General features: G+C 48.7%; 1 protein-coding gene and 1 long non-coding RNA gene across 9 annotated transcripts in view; one reads left to right on the forward strand and one right to left on the reverse strand.

Annotated features, from left to right (window-relative positions):
* The window catches only part of RAD51B (RAD51 paralog B), a 696,371-nt gene that overhangs the window by 664,012 nt on the left and 13,370 nt on the right, over positions 1-18,989 (forward strand). The window lies entirely within an intron of this gene.
* The window catches only part of LOC140640144 (uncharacterized), a 33,944-nt gene that overhangs the window by 2,561 nt on the left and 12,394 nt on the right, over positions 1-18,989 (reverse strand). The window contains exon 3 of the long non-coding RNA XR_012036813.1: positions 13,660-13,804. This is a non-coding gene — a long non-coding RNA (uncharacterized lncRNA). The remainder of the gene's footprint in view (positions 1-13,659; positions 13,805-18,989) is intronic.

The following is an 18,989-nucleotide window of genomic DNA, read 5'->3' on the forward strand; positions in this document are numbered from 1 at the left end:
GAGGAGCAGGCGTGGAGGGATTCCATAGCTTAAGGAACAGGAGGCAAGTGTAGTAAACTGGAGGAAGCTTAGCAAAGCCTGTTCGCTAGGATTCCCCTCTTTGTCCCTTTTTTTTTTTTTTAATTTTATTTATTTATGATAGGCACACAGTGAGAGAGAGAGAGGCAGAGACACAGGCCGAGGGAGAAGCAGGCTCCATGCACCGGGAGCCCGATGTGGGATTCGATCCCGGGTCTCCAGGATCGCGCCCTGGGCCAAAGGCAAGCGCTAAACCGCTGCGCCACCCAGGGATCCCTTTGTCCCTTTTTCTTTGGGGATAAGATATACCTCCAAGTATGTGAAGGGCACCCCTCACATGAGGGTTTTATGACCTGTTTCGGGGGAGCAGTGTTGTCAAGGGTGGGGAGGAGGGGGGCAGAGTGACCCTCCTGCTTTTGCTATTTTCTCAGACTCCTTCAGGTTAAAATATCCAATATGCCAAGCTGCTGTGTTTTGGGGGTAGTGTGTTCTGATCCCCATCACCTGCATGGGGTTGCAGAGGATCCCTTCTCTTCAGTTAGGTCGCTGCTGAGTTACACACTTCTCCTCATTCCTACATTCATTTGTTCAGTAGACATGTACCAAATGTTCTCGTGTGTTCAACGCCGTGCTAGGGCCTAAAGAAGCTGAGTAAACAGGACAGACTCAGGCTCATGGCTCCCAGTCTGTAAAGGTGACAGACCTCAAACTTGAAAGTCTGTCCAGACTCAGGGCCACCTTTTGATCTGATTTTCCCATCTTCCTTTGGGGTCTTTTCTTCCCAGAGCCTTTTTTGGCCTGCCCCAGGAACCAGTGGCCCCCTATCTGCTCTTCTGTCTGTACTGCCTCACATCCTTGCAGTGCAGGCCTGCATTCCCCACCTCCCACCCCAGATTGTTCCAGAAGCCAGAGCCTGATGGAGCATCGTAGCCCCAGGCTAGCCAGAGGGCTAGTCATGAGTAGAAAAGTGGGCACAGCGGAAGACACCTCTAATTCCCTAAGGAGAGGCTCATCTATCCTGAATGGTGGGTGCCTGACTGGTGGGGGAGTGAGGCAGGTCAGAAGAGGAGAAGCCTGCAGCAGTGAGGGGCCCCCCAGGGTGGAGGTGGGACAGGCTAAGGGGAGGAGGCCAGAAAGAGAAAGAGAGAAAAGGAGAGATTGAGGGATAATTCAAGTGTGTGAAACTAGAGGGGAAGTATCACAGGGGGTTTGGGGAGGGTTTGGTGTGAAATGCACTGTAGGAACCCCATCTCCTGGTGGCCTCTGGAGAAAACCCAGGGTGGAGCTCACATTAGGCCCGAAAGCTTTAGGAGTTGCCATGTTTCTCTGACTGGGTGTCCAAGTGGAGGCCGTGTTGCAAAGACTGCCAGCCCCTTTGTGCAGATTAGAAGCATGATTTCAGTTCACCTCCCTCTGGTCCTCAGTCCTCGGCTGGGCTCTCAAGGCCTCCTGGAGAAGCTCCTCTGCTTCCCAGGCTTGTTCCTGCCACCCCACCTGACTCTTTCCACACATGGTGGGTTTCCACTGCTCCCCAAGTAAGCCACATGCTTTCCTCACCCCCCATTCCAGGCCATTCTCAGGAGTGCCCAGCCTCTCCAGCAGGCTCATCCCTCCTTCTTATGTTCCCTTGCTAGTTTTCACATTTCAGTCCAGGACCTTCTGCACCTCTTCCAAGAAGTCTTTGCTGGCCACCAAGAAGCATCCTCTGTTCCTTCCCACACACCCTCAACCTCTCCTTGGACACCCTCCATAAACTCCCTTGTAGGTGGTCATTATCTTCTTGGACACGATTTAGCTATTGTACGACCTAGATTGCAACCTCCTTGACCCAGCTTCCCAGGGCAAGTCCCAGAAACATTGCCCATGGAAAGGGCTGGTGGTGAAGGCAATCAGCATCCCAAATGTGCCTGCCCCCTTGGGTCTAGTCCCGGAAAATAACTCCAGTGGCCTTGAAGAATTAATATTGCCCTTGGAGGGGCTGCCCTCCTAAGGGTCCTGCTAGCTCTTGTTATATGCAAAGTGGAAAAGGTAAGGGACTGTTCTCTGCATTTCCTGCCTTTCAATTGAGTGAGGACAGACAGATGATTTATTGGGCATTTCCTAGCCTCTCCTTCACCATAGGAAACCAGCCTGAAAAAAAGGTGCAAATTTTAAAAAGATGTGTGGCTGTTTTGAGGGGGCGTGGAGAGAATTCCCGGGCACCATTAAAGTGAAAAAAGAGAACCTCTCACAGCAGGAGCTCTGATCCAGAGGCAGCCTACCCATAAATTCCCACCACCCTTTGAGGGCTCAAAGCCACTGTGCCGGTGCCGGAAGAGGAAGGCTGCGAAGTGTTGTCCTCTCAGCTCGGTTCCAGATGATCCAGCTTGGGCTTGGGGTGGTAGAGGTGTGGCCTGAGCCATCAGCTATCACCACAGAGGAGCAGGGGGTGTGGGGGCCTTCAGAACCTTTCAAGTGTTGGTTTCAATTGGAAACAGTTAAATATCTCCACCCCACCCCTTCCCCGTGAGAGAGCCAGGGAAAGCAGCCAAGAACAGGGGTGCTCAGCAGATGCAAAAGCCTGACCTCCCCTACCACTCTACAGTGGGAGTCATGTTAGTTTCCTGGGGTTGCTCTAACAAGGTGTCACACGCTGGTGCTGAACTGGGTGGCTTAAAAGGACGGCTGTGTATTCTCTCGTAGTTCTGGAAGCTCGTAGTTTGAATCAAGGTGTCGGCAAGGCCACACTACCAGAAGGCTTTAGGGGAATATCCTTCCTTGCCTCTTCCAGCTTCTGGCGGTTGCTGGCAATCCGTGTTGATCCTTGGCTTGCGGATGCATCTCGCCAGTCTCTGCTTCCATCTTCATGTGGCATCTTCCCCATGTGTCTGCATCGTCTCCCTGTGCGTGTCTACGTCTGTGTCTCTTCTCTTCTTATGAGGACACCAGTCGTATTGGAACAAGGGCCTAACCTACTCTGGTATGACCTCCTCTTAACTCACATCTTACTCACATCTGCAAAGACACTATTTCCAGATAAGTTCATATTCACAGATAAGAATTTCAATGTATCTTCTTCGAATGCAAACCAACCCACAATAGGAGTCAAATGTTTATTGTCCATGGCCTCACTGGGAAGCCTCAGGTTACTCAACCAGTGACTGTGTGTGTATGTGTACGTGTGTGCGTATCTGTGATTAGTATTTATATAATGTCATATATATATATATATACCCACACAAATACCTATACACACATATGTGTGCGTACATGTATATGCAAATACCTATAATACGCATTTACCTACATATACCTATAATTAGGTTATTTGTAATATGTATACAAATACCCCTGATGTGTATTTATATAGTATCATACATATGATATCACATATCATATAACATACATGTGATATGATAATACACATATATGTTAACATACATGATGTAATACTATATAAATACAAATGGCACTGCATATATGACATTATATAAATACAAATGGCAGGTATATGTGATTTGTATATATGATGTATGACATAATATAAATATATATGACACGAATAAATACATATATGACACTATATAAATACCAATCATAGGAGTAATTCTGAGTAATGCCCTGATTTTATTAATCTAAAGACCACAGAGCCGCTCTTAATCTCTTTCCTGTGGTTTGCCCACTAAAAAGATGACAGGAAAGGTCTGTCATTGCCCGGGCTGGGCTCTGACAAGGACAGGAGCATGCGGGATACACAGAGGCACTGTGTGGCCACCCAGGTGCCCCGGTGCCACAGGGCAGCAGCTCTGCCGATCGTGCAGCTTTCTCTCCTACCTGGTTTCACAGGAAAAGACCCAGACCCAAAGATGTGACATGGCTCGTCCAGGTCCACGGGGGCATATACCATTTGACAAGTAGAAGAAGTCATGTCTACACACACCCAGAGGCTCCCCGACTCACGCCACCACTTCCTTCTCTATCTTCTTTGTGTCACACTTTCCCAACTAATAGATTTTTTTCACTTGAGTTACTTCCACTGAATATGCCCAGATGTTATAGGTTATAGGTGGTCTCCCAAATAGCACTATTTTCCCTTCAAATGAGCTGGGAAATGATTTTCAGGGAGGTCTTCCTACATGTCAAGTTTAAAGCCCCTTGTATTCAGTTGTCCTGGGGTTGTTGGTGAGGTGGGGGGAAAACCCGTTCCTTTTTCAGTTTTATGAAGGATCAAGAAAAGAACTTTTTTTTTTTCAAACTCCAAACTGACTGACTAAAAGCTTCATCTCATTTTCTGGACACAGTGGCCTGCCTAGGATATCTTTAATGATCTTGGGCCTCAAGGTCCCTCAGGGGCTCCCTCTCTCACATGCCTCTTTGAAAGTGGCCTTCAGAAGTCTTGAGATGCTTCATACCCTCTTCAAACAGCTCCTCTGCCCCAGGTGGCCTACTTGGTGCTCCACCCTGCTTTCTCTGCTTTGCAAGGCTGCCTGACTGCCCTTCTGAAAACCCTAGGGTCTGATTAACTCTCCATCCTGCTTGCTGGGATCATCCAGCAGGAAATGGGCCGGATTCGGGAATGCCTTTTTAAATGGGGTTTTGGAGGCATTTTGCTTGGAACCTTTGCCCATCTCGGACTTCTAAATAGACTGGCAGAGAGAGTGCACACCCTCCTCCACCTTCCTCTGCCCCTCCCTGCTTCCTTTCGCCCCTGCCTCCTCATTTGAGAACACCCATGTCTCTACCCAAATAAACTCTGAGCTCTTTGCACAGTGCCCACTCCAGCCCCTCTGAGGGACGAGAGGCAGACTGCAGCATGACACTGCCTGGTTTCTTTTGGCCACATCTGGCTTATGTTCAACACAACCTAATTCAGAGAAACCAATTGTTGTGGGTCTCCAGCTTCAGGGAGCAGCAGAGTCCCCTGAGGGAGCATGTTAAGAATGCAGATTTCCCGTCCCAATGCTGAAAACCTTACTGAGGTCTCTGGCAGAGCCAGAGAATGTGCATTCTTGAGGCACCTGGAGGACTCTGGTGCTGGTGGCCTAAGGGGCCACCCGTGGAGAAACGTGACTTAGTTCTGCTCACATCAGCCTCAACTCCACAAAGCACTTAGTGGAGGTGAAGACAAGGAAGTAAATACAGAAGTGCAAGGGCATGACTGAAGCTCTGGTGTACACCAGGCTGGCAGTGGCCTTGAACCGGGGCAAGCAGGGTCGAGGCAGGGCAGTTCCAAGTGTGACTACCCCAGGACCAGCCCTGTAGGGTTCCACATGGAAATACAGTGGAACAGTCACTGAAGGGACATTTCAATCTTCTGCCACCAGTGTCAGTGCTAGTGGAGCCTTCTCCTGGATCTGGGGTGGGCCATCGCCAAGCCAGGCAGAGGAGCTTCTCCCGAATGCCGTGATCCTGAGGAAGAAGCTCCTTCAGCTTCTCCTCAGAGGCAGCACAGCACAGTGAGCAAAAAATACTGGCTTTGACATCACCCTGCCTGAGTGACTGTCACCCGTTTGGTCTCTAAGGGTGAACTAAAGCAGGCTACGTCCTCTCTCCCTGTGCCTCACCGGGAAGAAGAAGACAACAGTACCCATGTTACCAGGTTAGCGGGGAACAGATGAGGTGCCCCCAGCAAAGCTCCCAGCAGTCCTGGGAGGGGCAAGGGCTCAAGGACCGCAAGCTGGTGTCTTTGTTTTCATAGCTGCTCCTGTCTGCCTGGCAGCAGGTCTCTGACGCTGCCCGCTGTTGAATTAGAGCACATGGATGTTTTGGGTAGTCCATGAGTGTCCTTGTCTCTCTGCTTCCAGAAAGTTCTGGCGTTCATCTGAAGGTTCATCCTTCATTTCCCTCCAGCTGAAAGCCCTTGATGTCCTGCAAGTACTATTTTGGAAGAGACAACAACCACATCCCCCTTCGGCTCCAAGTGGCCTCACCTTGTGGGACATTCGCAGCCCTTCCCAGACATACTGAAGGAACAGCTCGACAGATGGGGGCCAGACCTTTGCAACCAAAAACTCTGGTTTTGAATTCCAAACCTCTGCCTGGCGAAGGCTGTGTGATCTACAAAGTGAGATAGGGAGTACAGAGTTGGAATCAAAGGCTCCTGAGCAGATGGAGAAAGGAAATGCACATATGCAGAAGCCCAGACAGCACCCAGTTAATCCGCCTGTGCCTTTGCCATGTTGCCTGTGGGGGCTTTTGTGCTGGCCTCAGCCTCTGAGTGCTCTCTGCCTCGGTTTCCCCCTGAGGGATGGAACCAGCACCCACAAGTGTGTTGTGGTGGCTGGTGAACTAACTCCTTTTACGTGCTGTGCAATATGAGGAGCAATGTTGGTATTGGCTCCCTGTTCTAATGACTAGCTGTGAGGACCTGAGGGAATAAGTGTCGCAAAGCTTTATGAATAAAAGACCCTAATTTAGCAGAGTAAGTTGTTGTTCCCCACAAACTCAGCATTCCCTTGCACCGTCATCAACAGTGCATTTCTAAAAGGTATCCTGCTGGTGAAACCAGTGTGGATTTGTACCCAGCTGGTGTATGGCACAGATGTCCCAAGGCGAGCACTCCTAGTCCAGAGAAGTAAAGGACTGAGCAACACCTCCACAAGACACTCAGAAACCTTCGGCCGTTTTCGAGATGGAGAATGTTGCCTACAGAAGCAAACGCTGGCCATGTGGCTCCACAAAGAAAGACCCTGCTCCTGGGCTCCACGGAAGGACCCGGGTCCTGCCAAAGTTCACAATGGGGTGTGGATCGGGGGCCAGGAGAGGGGCCTCCCCCACCCTGGCAGCTCCCTGGCCAGTTGGGAAGGCAGAGGCTGGGAGCAGAGCCACAGTATGCCTTGTTGACTCTGTCGAGTTCAGAGAGGGCTTTCCATTTGACTTGGCAAAGGAGAAAAGTTCTTTATTTCCCCCTAAGCCACGGGGCCTGCCAGCCCCAAGGCTGCAGGAGCAGGTTTCTCCTCCCTTCTCTGACTCCCACACCCTGACTTGCAGAGGTCAGTGAAAAGCCCCGGCTGGAACAGGCCAGGCTGAGTTTGCAATGCGCCCCTTTCTTGCCCAGAGCATGCTCATTCTCCCTTTCCAGCTCAGCCCGGCAAGCCTTCCTGGTGATACTCCTGAGCTGGCTTTCTTTCTTTCTTTCTTTCTTTCTTTCTTTCTTTTCTTTCTTCTTTCTTTCTTTCTTTCTTCCCCTAAATCCAGAGCCCAGTTATTTACCCAAAGAAAACAGGGAAGTGACAAGGTAACAGAGTACACATGTTGTGAAAATATGCAGGCTGAGGCTGAAGGAAAGAAAACATTCTTCCATAAGTAGCTGCCTTGTTAATTCATTTTCTTCCCCAGATTAGAACCAGCCATTTCTTGTGCTCCTGCAAGCACCTTCTGTGGTTTCCTGACAGCTGCCTGCAAGGGGTGAGATTTGGCTTGAAAAATGGGCCATCGGTCATGCTTCAGGGGGAGGGCAGAAACCAAAATTCCCAGATTGCTCAAGTTCACTGCTCCCTTTCTAGATGGGAACGAAAGAGGGAGAGGTGGTGGGGAGAGGACTGTATAAACGCTGAGGCGTCACCTGATTTTCCATAAGAAATGACAGCTCAGTAATGAACAGTCCTTGGGACGTGCTTTCTTACCTCCTCTGAAATTAGTTTCCAATCCTTGGCAAGGCTGCACGCTGTAGCCTTGAGCAACAGCCACAGGCCGATTCTCGGCAATTAAAAATATTACTGGCCCTGATAGAGAGTTCTTGGGTACCCCCCTCCCCGACACATACATACACACCCTTTTCATTATGTGCCAAAGATGACTTTTCAAACCTGTTTCAGAACAGCTGCCTGCATTCGAGAAGCAGACTCCGGCTCTACATACCCTGAGTGGCCTGGGAAGGGGCTGGGGTTATTAATAGCATTTGCTCTGCCTGGTGTTTGGGATGGAAAAGGGGTGACCTATGTCCTTTCAGAAAGTTGGGCCATAATCAGTTTGGGGCTCAATTTTTCTTCACTGGGTCCTTGAGACATCAGGGTTGGCAGAGAATGGTGGGGAAAGCCTCCAGCGGGGCTTGCTGTGGCCAGCACCCCTCTGGTACAGATCTTCATGCTTCTCATTTTTTCCCTCCTTAATGTACTCTGTCTCTTTTTCAACCTGTGGGTGTTGGTCCGTGGCTTCTCCAGGCTCCTCTCAGGAGAGGTCATACCACAGAGGCCTGGACTGCCCCTGTGAGCACTGCTGTGGCCCTTTCTGATAACAGGAGGCCTCTGGAGCTTGGTGATCTAACCCGGCGTGGGACAGGCCTGTGAGAAAGAATGTGGCATGGTCCTCTTTCCCAGAGAGGAGGCCAGTCCAGGCCTGAGCAGGGGAGCTCTGGTTGGAGGAGCCTTCCCACCCAGTACTTACAGCCACAGAGTTCGTCAGCTTCCCACCACCAGCACCCAGCAGCCTTAACCTCAGGGTGGGTGGAAATCCGACTGTCTCCCCACATGGCTTGCCACTACCGCATGGCACCGTCCCAAGAGCCCAGGAGAGGGCTGAAATTCAGGCCTGGAATGGTCTTAATGATCAAATTGGGTTGAAGAAGAAGTGGAAAACTTAGAGATTGAGGTGGATTGTGGGACTTAGGATAGGGTTTGGTCTCCAGGTTGATGGCTCCTGTTGACAGAGCTGGTAAGCAGAAGGCACTTGCAATCAGAACCCATGGCCTAGGGCAGCCCAGGGGGCTCAGCGGTTTAGCGCCACCTTCAGCCCAGGGTGTGATCCTGGAGACCCGGGATCGAGTCCCACATCAGGCTCCCTGCATGGAGCCTGCTTTTCCATCTGCCTATGTCTCTGCCTCCGCCCTCCCCCCATAAATAAATAATAAATAAAATCTTAAAAAAAAAAAAAAGAAGAAGAACCCATGGCCTAGCCAGAAGGCACTCACAGGGCACCAGTGTTTAGGGCAGGGACTAGGAAAGCCCAGCCATGCCCCCTAGTGAGTCCTTAACAGGGACCACCGGGTTCCCACTGGATGGACACAGCCTCTCACCACACTGGGCCAGGCTCCAGCCTCTGGCCATAGGTGAAAGACTATTTCCGATGATTGTTTTCAGATATTCTACACTCAGTACATGAAAACACAATAGTGACAGGAAAAATCTACTCCCCCTCTCAACACATGCAACACAAAGGTGGTCCCATCCTTCACTATGGGAAGGTCAGAGGACCTTTTCTCATTCTAGTCCTTGATGTGGGTCCAAGGGAAGCAGTGCCTTTGAACTCTGCGGCATCCACAGCCGGCCCAGCTGGGAAGGTGTGGATGGGGAGCCAGACAGGACATGCTGCCTTATCAGGGGCCAATCTCAGACCCTCCTGTGAGCACCAGGCTTCCTCCAGCAAAAGGTGATTTAGAGCCGTTTGTTCAACCATTCAAAGGAGGGCCCAGGGTAGTTGAGATCTGACTCTGTCAGAGCCAGGCCTTTCTGTTTTGGAGTTTCTGCACCACCCCTTGAGTGCAAACCTCACTGGGTTCTGGTCCTAGGCAAGTCTCCCTCTTGAACTAGGCCCTTTGCTTTCTCACTTCTCCACTTTGGCCATGTTTAAAATGCCTCTAAGAGGGATCTGTGGGTGGCTCAGCGGTTTAGCACCTGCTTTCGGCCCAGAGCATGATCCTGGAGTCCCGGGATTGAGTCCTGCATCAGGATCCCCACATGGAGCCTGCTTCTCCCTCTGCCTGTGTCTCTGCCTCTCTCTCTCTCTCTCTCTCTCTCTCTCTCTCTCTGTATCTCATGAATAAATAAACTAAAAATCTTTTTTAAAAATGCCTCTAAGTATTTTATCAAATAATGATGCAGAGGAATGACTGCCAAGCCCTTGGTAATGAAGGGCTGGCAGGGAATGGATTATGTTTTAAGAACCAGTCTCTGGGCTCCTATGATTGTAGCTGGAAGGTTTTCTCTGGGCTTTGGGTAAGACTAGTCCTCAGATTTATCCTACTCTTCAGACGTCTACCTTCTATCACCAGAATCTGAGATTTGGAGCATTAGAGGCTTTGGCTGGTCATCCCAATACTGGAGGCTCTGACAGATGTCCATTATGGGGTTTGAACTCTTCCAGGATAGGATACACACTACTTTGTGAAGACATCTGAGCCACTTTTGGAAAGTTTTCATCCTCAGGAAGTTCTTTCTTATATTGAGATAGAATCCACCACTCTGTGACTTTGATGCATTGACCCAGTTTTATAATAGTTCTCAAGAGCTGGCCAGCAGTTTTCCCAGGTTCCAATATCCAGACATATAAAGAAGGCTGACCTCGTTGTCCCATGTCCCCACTTCTCTCTATATCTCATGCCTGGTCATTAATATTTTGACTACATACTAGACAGACTGACTCTTGCTTTCTCCCTAGTGTGTTTTCATGATGGGCTTAACATCTTCATTTCATTTTTTTTTTAATTTTTATTTATTTATGATAGTCACAGAGAGAGAGAGAGAGAGAGGCAGAGACACAGGCAGAGGGAGAAGCAGGCTCCATGCACTGGGAGCCCGACGTGGGATTCGATCCCGGGTCTCCAGGATCACGCCCTGGGCCAAAGGCAGGCGCTAAACTGCTGCACCACCCAGGGATCCCAACATCTTCATTTCAATATCATCTTTTAAGATATTGCTAAAAAGATGCTTTTTTAAAGGAAAATGTGTTCCAAGGAAGCAAATGCTCCCCTGTACACCTCACTCCATCAGGTTATCCCCATGCAACTAAGGGATGTAACCTGGATCTCTTCTTTCTTCTTTCTCAGGGTGTTTATACTCCCATCCTTCCTTAGTACCTCTGTAGCCACAAGCCACTCTTGCTGAGAGGCTATATCCACTTGCATCCTTTGGGTATACTGTCTATAAAATTTGAAGACTACTTTTCTAGAACAAAGTAAGCTTGCTCTCTCTTCCTGGTTCCAACTTCCTACATTTCTCTGGTTTTTGTCACCCTCCACTACTGATTGTTCCAGGCTACATGGGTCCAGGGCTCACCCTTCCTACAACTGATACGATACTAATTTACATGGCTTCTTACTAGAATGTTTAGCCCTGGAAATGCAGGGATTTTGTCTCTTTTCTTTCCTGGTCTGTCCTCAAAGTTAATAACTCTTTGTTGAATGACTGACTGGTTTTCAAGATACAGAAAACCACATTTTCATCTCTTACACACTGTACTAAAAATCCAGAGACTAAACAAGAAGGTAAACAATAAACAAGAAGGCCCATTGTCCACAGAACTGTCTTTTTCTTTTTTAAGATTTTATTTATTTATTCATGAGAGACAGACAGAGAGAGAGGGGCAGAGACACAGGCAGAAAGAGGAGCAGGGTCCATGCAGGGAGCCCAGTGTGGGACTCGATCCCAGGTTTCCAGGATCAGGCTCTGGGCTGAAGGCGACGCTAAACTGCTGAGCCACCCGGGCTACCCCTGGAACTGTCTTATTTATCATACTTATTAGATATTAGGAAAACAATGTCAAGGCCAAATTTCAAGCAGCAGCAAATTAAGTAAGCAGCAAAGCCGAGTTAGCCCCTCAAGCTTGAGCACCCCTTGCCTCATATGCTCTCATGCCAGCTTCACTCATCATGTGACCTCAATCCAGTAGAAAGCTCATACTCACAGAGCACTGTAGGATCTTGCCCACTGCTGCCAGACCAACCACAATCTTCCACAGCTCTGTCCATAAATAGTCATGAGATCAAAACATATACCTACTGAACTTGGTACCTTGATAACTAGGAGAATGTTCTAGGCTCTCTCTCTCTAAACACTCTTCAAACTCTGCTTCTACATTTACTATTCTTTTTAAATTTTTATTTATTTATGATAGTCACACACACAGAGAGAGAGGCAGAGACACAGGCACAGGGAGAAGCAGGCTCCATGCACCGGGAGCCCGATGTGGGACTCGATCCCGGGTCTCCAGGATCACGCCCTGGGCCAAAGGCAGGTGCCAAACCGCTGCGCCACCCAGGGATCCCCTACATTTACTATTTTTGTTAAATCACCTCTCAGCCTTAAAACCTATAGGCCCCCTATGTCCTCCAAAATCAAGTCTGAACTTCTCTACTTGGTTTTCAAGATTCTTCATCATCTGCCCCATCTTACTTCTCCAACCTAATTTCTCATTACTCTTCAGTGCATACTTCCTCCCACTATCTCTGGTCAGGCCACATTGTTTACTATCTCCTATGTGCTTTGCTTGCTCCTTTTTCAATAAACCTTTTCCTGTTAATATCCCAAATAGATTCATGCTTTCTTTTTTTTATTATTAAATAGACTATTTTTAGAGAAGCTTTATGTTCACAGCAAAATTGACAGAAAGTAAAGAGATTTCATATCCCCCAGCCCAACACATGCACAATCTCCTCCACAATCTACATCCCCTGCCAAAGTGATACATTCCCTACAGCCAACGAATCTACATTGGAACATCATTATCACCAAAGTTCACAGTTTACATGAGGGTTCCTTCTTGGTGTTATAAATTCTGTGAGTTTGGACAGATGTATGATAACATGTATCTGCCATTATAATATCATAGAGAATAGGTCCACTGTCCTGAAAGTACTCTGTGCTCTGCATGTTCCTTTTATCATTCTATTTTCTACCCCATTCATCACAGATAGTGAAATTTCTTCACAAAGCCTTTCCGAGTGACTAGAGTCCACACTGATCTCTCCTTTCCCAGGCCTCCTCCTGCACCCATAGGCAAAACCACTCTTGACTTTTGTATCTTTCCACATTAGCTCTGTCCTTGTAACTAGAGTGTAAGTTCCTACTTAGACTTCCCCTTAGCCTGGCCTATGTTAGGAGTTCTATAAGCAGAGCTACCATATTGCATAGAGAGTATAAGAATATTCTTATATTCTATGAAAATGGGGTCTCTGGAGTTATGCAATGCCAGAGCCCTGTTCACAGTCCTTGGTGATTGAATAAAACCCAACCTAGGACCTGAAAAAGAAATAATGATCTTTATCATGATTTAGTTCAGTTCTTTAGGTGATTATTGAGTAGATACTATGCACTAACCACCAATATAAAAATGAAAAAACAAACGTGATCCTGCACTCAAAGGAATTACAGCCTTGTGACAGAAAGGTAAGTAAATAGATCACAATGTGAACACTGCTAAGATATGAGTGTATATAAAGAACATAGCACTTGATATGTGGTTTGAAGACTCGGCAGGAATTTGCCAGGTCAATAAGTGTAGGGAGGGCACTCGGCATAATGGGTCAGTATTGGAAAAATGAAAGTACATGGCATATGTAGAGACTTGCAAGTGATACAGTTCATTTCTTGATGATAAACTCAGAGGCCCATTGGTTAAATGACTGCCTGTGGTCCTACATAAACCCAAAGAGGTCATTGGCGCAATGTGGCTGTGTGCTCACTCTGTTTACTGCTTCTGGAATTAGGAATAAAAGTACAAAGCCCTATGCTGCTTAGCCATCTCTTGCTCTTCTGAGGACTGGATAGGATAAGCCCAAGAGCCCGGGTATATTTTTTCATTAACACTAGCTTGTGTTGCTTTGTGCACAATAGGGTATAGCATTCAAGCGGTAGAGTTAGATCCATCAGAACCCTCCCTGGACAGCCTCCGGAATGGTCAGCAGTTCTCTGCAGGCTTTCTTTGAAAGCTTGAACTGTTTAGACCTACCTCATAAACTATTTCTTCTTTCTTCTTCTTCATCCTCCTCCTTCTCATCATTGTCCTCATCTTCCTCCATCTTCTTCCTTCTTCTTTCTCTGCCTCTTCTTTCTCATCTTCTGATATTTTGCATATTAGAAGTCTGGTTAATCAGCTAAAAGCCAGGGTGGGCAAAAATAAGAGCTGTTTCCATCCCTTACATGGCTTCTCTCCCCAACCCTGATACCAGGTGGTTGTCATTAGCTGCCATGTTGGGGGTTTGGACATGACTGGGCTTCCACAATGCATGGCCCAGTCACAGAGTGTGAAAAGGGTGTTGAGGTCTGGCTGGATGAAAGGCCTGAGGCCCAGTGTTGTGATTCTGAGCACCTCTAATTTCCCCTTTCTCTGTTTCTGCTCTGCGTCATCAGCAGGAGTTTGTTTAAGGCTTCTAGAGCTTGTCTTTGTTTCACCTGGGAAAGTCCCTGCAGGGAGAGCTAAGATCTCCCCAAGGAATGGGCTGGAGCCCTGACCTCTGTCACCTGAATTGTTTGGACGAAGAAGCCCCCAGAGGGGTTAGGAAGATGATCAATTGGCAACTTGAGGAGTAAAGACCTCTCTCTCCCTCTCCTCCCTCTGTTCATTGTGCTTGGAAGGGCAGTGGGGTCAGCGGCGGCAAACTGAAGGGCCGACTAGCTGTGCCTTGGAAGGGGCTCGTTTTGTGTTTCAGTAATGAGTGCTCTCTTTCTCCTCTTGGATGCACTCAGATTGCACGAGTTACAGGGAACCTGTCAACTGCTGTTTTCATTGTATGGGGTTCACAGGGAACTTGGGTAGAGGGCAAGCTCGTTTCAAAGAAAGCAGGGAAAGAAAGTCCTGAATAGATGCAACGTGCTGTCATATGCAGATCACAGCTCCAGTTGCTAGGGGACACCCCTGCCCGCCCAGAGGGCAATACGCTGAAGGTCCCTATTGCCTTGGCTGCCTCCTTGGAGATGGAAATGCCACTATAGAAAGGGCACAGCCAGCAGCGACACTGGACACTGCTGTGGGCTCTCAGGTTTGCCACAGCGCCTGGCCTGACAGCAGCCAGAATCCCAGCAATCTCTGCTCCCCACAGGCTGTTCATTTGGGAGCCCCTCTCCCAGGAGCTGCACCAACAGGCCAATGAAGCCTGGAAACGTGAAGAGAGTCAGGTAGACAGGGGCTCTCTCTTAAGGGGCCCCAGGCCTCTGCACACAGAAGGGCCACCAGGGGCCACGGTCAGGAACCGGAGCCTGATGTTAAAGTTTCCACCTTCGTTGTTTGTCAAGCCCTCTGAGAACACTTGGCAATAACATTCCTTTCCTGATGGGTTCATTCTGTAGCTGACAGACGTTGTTTTTTTTCCCGTTCACCTAAAGTGGCCCAGAGTAACAGGACAGACTGTGCCAACGAGCGGGAAGAGCAAGGCTGCCCTGCTGGCCCCTGGGTCCCCATACTCGGATCCCTCTGCTGCGGGGCTCCTTGTTTTGCATCCATTCCCCGAACCTGTGGAAACGGAGTAGCCAGAGGCCTGTCCTGCCTGGAGCAGAGCCCAGCGCAGGACCCATGAGGGAGCTTGAGAGGGCCCAGAATTAAGACTCTTTTCGTGGGGGCCCTTTGTTTTTTGTTTTCAGGGTTTTTTAAAAAAATTATTTATTTATTCATGAGAGACACACAGAGAGAGAGAGAGGCAGAGACACAGGCAGAGGGAGAAGCAGGCTCCTCACAGGGAGCCCGATGCGGGGCTTGATCCCTGGATCAGGATCACGCCCTGAGCTGAAGGCAGTTGCTTAGCTACTGAGCCACCCAGGTGGGGCCCTTGACTGTAGGTAAGAAGCCCTGGGATCCGGGGTGCAGCTGGTTAAGTGTCTGAGTCTTGGTTTCAGCTCAGGTTGTGATCTCCAGGTCAGGAGATCAAGCCCCAAGTCAGCCCGGAGTTCAGCATGGAGTCTGCTCGAGACTCTCTCTCCCTCTGCCTCTGACCCTTCCCCCCACCTCCCACACACTCATGCATTCTCTCTCTGTGTGTCTCAATAAATAAATCCTTAAAAAGAAAAGAAAAAGATCCAGAATCAGACAAAGGCCAGAGGCATCTGGAGGAATTTGTGGTAGGACTTAAAAGATACTGGGGCCGCCCAGGTGGCTCAGCGGTTTAGCGCCACCTTCAGCCCAGGGCCTGATCCTGGAGACCTGGAATCGAGTCCCACATCATGCTCCCTGCATGGAGCCTGCTTCTCCCTCTGCCTGTGTCTCTGCCTCTCTTTCTCTCTATGTCTCTCATGAATAAATAAATGAAATCTTAAAAAAAAAAAAAAAAGATACCAGGGCAGGGTACTGAGAGAAATATGTTTCCAACAACTGTTTGCCAAACACCTTACTCCAAAGAGGCAAAAGCATGGCCCTGTCATCAGGGAGTGTGAGTCTAAGTGCTGTGGCTAAGCAGAGAGGTGGGCCAGTGCCCTTGCCAATCTGTTGTGACCTTTTGACTCTTGTTTCCCTCCCCATGCCCACTTGTACCACAGCTAAGCTTCTCCCTACAAGGGTTGTCAAGATCCATATGTAAGTCTGGAGCCCTGCCCTCAAAGAGGCTCCGGGCCTGGTGAGAAGGTAACTCATGTACATACAGAACTAGCATTTAAGACACTGTGGCCAGGCCCTGAGGGGAGAAGCCCTGTGGGCATTCAGAGGCCTTGGGCTGGACGCCTGGAGAGCCACACACACAAAGTCTCTCACTACTTCATGCCTGTGTTCACTTTCCAGTTCGCAAAGCGCTCACACGTAAGTCGTTCCTTCTCAACTTCACACCAACCACGGAAGGTGCTTTGTAAGCCTGAGAGCTCTGTGCAAACATAAAGGACCCTCTCAGGAGGAATCTTGAGCACTGGTAGCGGTGAGAGGCAGGGACGGTCAAGGGACGGTAGCATAAGACAGGCGACCTTGTACACTAAGTCTGGGGAGCCAGGCTGAGGGCCCCTGTGCTGTAGCACCTGGCGGGCTCCGTAGGACAGAGAGTTTGGGGGGGCACTGTGCTCCTTTTCTACTGCTGCTGGGACACTGCCCCAGGCTTAGTGGCCTAAACAACACCAATTCATTATCTTGCAGTGCCAGGGATCAGGAGGTATCTGACAAGGTATCACTGGGCTGAGATCGGGGCATTGGCAGGACGCTGTTCCTCTCTGGAGGCTCCAGGGGAAAACCTGCTTCCCTTGCCTTTTCCTGCTTCTGGAGGCCACCCACTTTCCTTCGCTCCTGGCCCCTCTCCATCTGTGAAGCCAGCAGTGATGGGTTGAGTCCTTCTCACATCTCATCACCCCAATCTCCTCTTCTGCCTCCCTCTATTTTGAAGGACCCTTGTGGTTACAATGGGCCCTCGCAGATAATCCAGGACAATATGATTAGTTTAAAGCCAGCCAATAGTAACCTTAATTCCTCTTTACCTTGTGAGGTAACATACTCATGGTTTCTGGGAATGAGGGCATGGGCATCCTTAAGGGGCCATTGTTTTGCCTGCCTAGTAGGTTCATTGTTGTCAGTTATTAATTGGGTTTTTTGTTTGTTTGTTTGTTTTGGTTGATTGTTGGTTTGCTGTTTTTGAAAGACATCCCCAGCTCAGGTCCTCACTCAAGAACCAGATGATCAGGACTGTTAGAAGAAGAGAAAAAGAAGAGTGAACAGTCTCTAACGGGAAGAAGGGGCTGCTGGAGGCAGACACAGGATTTTATCTCACTGCCTAGCAGAATAAACCTATAAAGCACAATCCCAAGAACTAGAAAATATGCCATTCTGGAGTCATTTTTAGCCCATATACGTTCTCTGTCCTCTCAGACCCCAGTTTTTAGGTAGTTCATACTCTATACAGAAACTTGGCCTCAAGACCTTGGTGTTTGTCCCATGTCCTGTGTCTAAGCTTCTGGCTTAGAAGCAGGGATGTTTATAATCCGTTTTTAAATGTCTGGTCAACCTTTTGAGATATTATCTCTAGCTCAAATATATTACTGGATTCTGCTAAGTGTTGAGTAGTCCCCTGGAGTCTCTCAACCCTACAGTGGGTTTAATTTCCTCCACCACACTTCAGCCCCAACCCTGCCTCATGGACCTGCCCAACTACCTCCCAGACTTCACATCTTGTAAGCTGGACTGTGTCAGCAGCTGTCTTGCTTTCTACTAATTAGAAGCTAATGCTTCTTCTTCACGAAGTCCACCAAAAGGAAGGCATTGGTCACTTGCTCTCAAGCTGTCCCTGTAGCTGGGCACTTCTTCCATTGGATCTTTTTGGAGAGCACCTTCGTTATGCCATGCCCAAGACCCAGCTCCTTGTTTCCAGGTCTCTTTGCCTGGCGCTCCTGAACCCAGTTAGCCAACCAGATAACTCCTGGGGTACCCCTCACTGCCCACCTGCACACTGTCACCTTGCCTCTAGAGCTAGATTGTCCTCTCCCTCTTGACCACTCCTTGTCCTGACCTCCCAGTGAGTCCTGACTTCCATGACTGACCTCCCGTTGGTGGCTTCAATTTTAACACCCCTTTGCACCCATAGAACTTGCCTTCCTATGTCCAAACTGCCTGTGTGCCATCAATAGCAGCAGCAGCAGCAGCAGCAGCATAATACCTAATGTTTGAGCTTTTACCACATGCCAGGCACCGTACATGCATTACCTCATTTCACCCTACAATAACCCTAGGAAGGCCCCTATGAAGGATGAGTACTAATCCATTCTATAAGGGAAGCATAGAAAGATCAATAGCTCACCAAAGGTGCTATGGATCATATGTGGAATCAAGATTCAAACCTAGCTGTGGGGCACCAGCACCCAGGGTAATCCGCATATATCTGATCATGTTCTCCTTCTGCTCAGAATCCTCTAGTGGCCCTCATATTATTTAGTAAAAGCCAGGGGCTCAGAGTGGCCTAGAGACCCACATGACCTAGTCCTGCCCCTTCTCAGCCCTCTCCTCCTCTGCCTCTCCATCCTTCTCTCTTCCTTTCCAGCCACACTGGACTCCTTGATGTTCCTCAAGGAAGCCAGGCTCCTGCCTACTTCAGTGCCTGTGCACTTGCTCATCCTTCTCCCTGATTGCCCTCCCCCAATCTTGTATCTTGGCTTGTTCCCTTCTTAAGGAGGTCTTTATTGACATTCTACATGAAGAAACAAAATGCCCTACCTTTGCTGGCACTCTTACCTAAAGACTCCTCATCCCTGTCACCTGACTGATTTTTCTCCATAAAATTATCACCAAACAACATATGAGATATGTCTCTGTTGTTTATTATCTGTCATTCCCACTGCGAACAAAGCTGCAGCATATACCTATTGAATGAGTATATGAATCCCCAA

Source organism: Canis lupus, chromosome 9 (genome assembly GCF_048164855.1).
Source record: "Canis lupus baileyi chromosome 9, mCanLup2.hap1, whole genome shotgun sequence".
NCBI lineage: Eukaryota > Metazoa > Chordata > Mammalia > Carnivora > Canidae > Canis > Canis lupus.